This window comes from Cottoperca gobio, chromosome 13 (assembly GCF_900634415.1).
Source record: "Cottoperca gobio chromosome 13, fCotGob3.1, whole genome shotgun sequence".
NCBI classification, from domain to species: Eukaryota; Metazoa; Chordata; class Actinopteri; order Perciformes; family Bovichtidae; genus Cottoperca; species Cottoperca gobio.
The window spans coordinates 1,531,262-1,534,489 of NC_041367.1; the positions used below are offsets into that span (position 1 = coordinate 1,531,262).

General features: G+C 34.0%; 1 protein-coding gene across 1 annotated transcript in view; it reads left to right on the forward strand.

Moving 5' to 3' along the window:
• rnf228 (ring finger protein 228) overlaps nucleotides 1-1,669 on the forward strand; it is a 2,756-nt gene extending 1,087 nt beyond the window's left edge. Inside the window, exon 1 of the mRNA XM_029445700.1 lies at nucleotides 1-1,669. This exon is cut by the window's left edge and continues 1,087 nt beyond it. The gene's annotated coding sequence lies outside the window, so the exon portion shown is untranslated.
• Nucleotides 1,670-3,228: the final 1,559 nt, after the last annotated feature.

Sequence of the window (3,228 nt, forward strand, 5' to 3'; positions counted from 1 at the left end):
TTTTATCAGTATAGCAAACACCCAAAGGCCTTCCTGCTGTTTGGAGCAATAGGCCGACATGATCCGTGGTAATCTTTTTCCTGAAGTTGTACACTGGAGTTGACAGTGAAGGTCCAGCTGACTGGACCTGTGCTTGTTTTGATGACTGAATGTGAAGTGCTAATTTATTTCCAGGGTTTCCCTCCCCTCCACATCCTGCTAAATGATATGCACATCCCACTCTGCCTCTCACTGTATGATAAACTGTCCATGATCCACTCGTATATCTCAACACAGCACTATTGTATTGTACAGATATTTGCCAATGTTCACTTCTGAGTTTCCAGGTGATGGGTTTTTGGTTTTTACGTGAGAAGCCTCCAAAATGTCTGCGGTTACAAAGAAGTCGTGTCCACAATCCAAACTGTAAATAGTCCACAGAGACGTGGTGAGTGTTACTGGATCAGCCTTCTCTTGGAGACCTTCCTCACCCTTGTGTTTGAGCGTATCCTCCAGTTTCCTCTGAACACTGCACCTCTCCCGGGTTCTGTTTCAAAGAGACAGCTTGTGGTTTTGACCCTGTGTTTGGCTAATCTTGTGCATGATGGGCTCCTGAAAGGCTGTTTGTTTCTACTGTTCTTGTTGCTGGATGAAGTGAAACTCACTGTGTTCATCCTGCACAGGCGTCCTGCTCCAGACCGCTGGGTATGAGCGGGGATTTCCTCTTTCTGTCACATCACTTACACAACGCAAGTTGAAAAACAGGGTTTCCAACATGGAGCTGCCTCCATAACCGGCACCTTTTTATACTTAACATGTTGGTCTTTGCATGCGGATTTGAAGAGAGGTGAGAGTAGAGACCTGTTCTTCCTTCAAAGCCACGTGTGAGAATCCATCTCTCGGCCGGGCCGGACATGTGAACAGTTTGGTGTCACTCTGGTTCCTCTGAGATTGTCAGGAGCCCCTGAGCTTTGTGGCTGAAAGATAGAAACACTTATTATTTCAGTAGCTGCACTAACACAATGCAAATATTACATTTCCCTAACTAAAACTTGTTTTTCCCTGCAGAAATGCATTGTGGGTCTGCATCAAAACAGTGAAATCAGACCGCAGTGTATTCAACAAAAACGTATTCTGAACATTACTGTGAACCGTGAATGTGTGTGTGTGTGTGTAACCCTTTCTACAATCTATACAATTATTTATTTATTATTCTTAAATATGGCTAAAAGTGACACGTTATCTTCGGTGCAGAGACCCTCCTGTTGAGTTGCACCCCTCCCCTTCCTGTCAGCGTTTAGTTCACAAGTCGGAGATGATTGGGACCCCAACGTGGTTTAATACTTGTTGCTCTTGCACACTCATGTTATCACTTCCTCACTGCATGAGGAAAAATGCAAAATAAACATGAATCCTACCCCCCCCCCCAAACTAACTCCCATGCTTGCTTCAATCATCCTGCTCAACCCTCTCCCCAACTTTTAAATGATGCACTTTCACCCTCCTATTGGACACAAGTAACGGGGGTTTACCTTTTGTTAAATGTAAGCATATTTATTTCAGAGGACCTAGAACATGTTGGTGGTTTTTATGACAATCTGTGGTTGTTGTTGACGTATTTGCACAGAGAAATGTTCTTTATGTGCTGTTTTACATACATAAACACATTTCAGTAATAAAGGAAACATGAATATCAGTGGCGGTCATAGTTGTATTTTATTTATTTAGTCTGTTATAGTAATATATATATATATATATTTTATATATATATTTTATATATTTAATATATATCTTTTATATATTTTCATATATATATTTTCATATATAAAATATATATATTTTCACATATATATTTTATATATTTCATATATATATTTTATATATATATTTATATATGAAAATATATATATATATGAAAATATATATGAAAAAAAATATATATATATGAAAATATATATATATATATAAAATATATATATATATGAAAATATATGAAATATATATGAAAATATATATATATATATATATATGAAAATATATAAAATATATATATGAAAATATATATATATATATAAAATATATATATATATATATATATATATGAAAATATATAAAATATATATATCATATATATATATATATATATTATATATATATTATATATATATACCTATAAATATAATATATATATATATATATATGAAAATTATATCTTATATATGAAATATATATAATATATATATATACTAATAAAATATATATTTACCCATACTTCTCTTTGAAATATATATATATATATATGAAACTATAAAATTATATATAAAACAGTGTTTTAATAGGAGTCACATGTTGGCTATAAAACCAGTGTGTCACTGCTACCTGTGCATCACATCTGCCCCCCAGTGGTGGACAAAGAATACTACATGCTATTAAAAAAAAGAAGTGAAAAGCTACCATGAGGGTCTGGCTGTGTAAACCTCTGGTGGCTAAAACTTGATTAAAAGTAAATACATGTTTCAATATGTTAATATCACAGATGTTAACCTGTACAAGGCTCCCTTTTAAGTTAATATAAATCAAGCCATTCAGCTACAACCCCCCCCCCCCCTTCAACAGAATAGATAATCGCCATCTAATTACTGGTTACTATTCAGGACCAGAAGTTTCATGCACCATAAATTAAAGCTGTCACACATGCAGCTCCCTCCTCTTTCATATTCTCATGTTGGTCAGACAACACTAAAGCCTATTGTATCTGCGCTGGCTGTATTTATCAATCAGCTACAGTTACACTGATTCATGGAAAATAGTTTCAGGCATGTTTACAAATGCGCCATGACACTACAAACAAAATGACGTGTTTGTGTAAGGATGCTGAGCTAATGAATGCTGCTCATTAGACATCTGTGTTGCGCCTATAACTAGCTAGTAAAACATATATTTTAGTATTTTAAAAGTATAAATTAGGCCTATGTGTGGGTTACGTACGTACAGCTTTAAAGGTACTTTACTGGAGTATTTCCATTTTCATGCAGCTTTATAATTCCACTTTTAAAAAGGGAAATGTTGCACAATAAGATATATTTATTTTACAGTTAGTCAGCTCCTTTTCCTCTCATGATTTTATACATAAAACAAAGCCTACTATTAAACTATAGATTAAACTGTGTTGTTAAGATGAGCTCTACTCAAGTTATTAAATCTAATAAAATACTATAATTGTACAACTAATTATAATATTCCGATAAT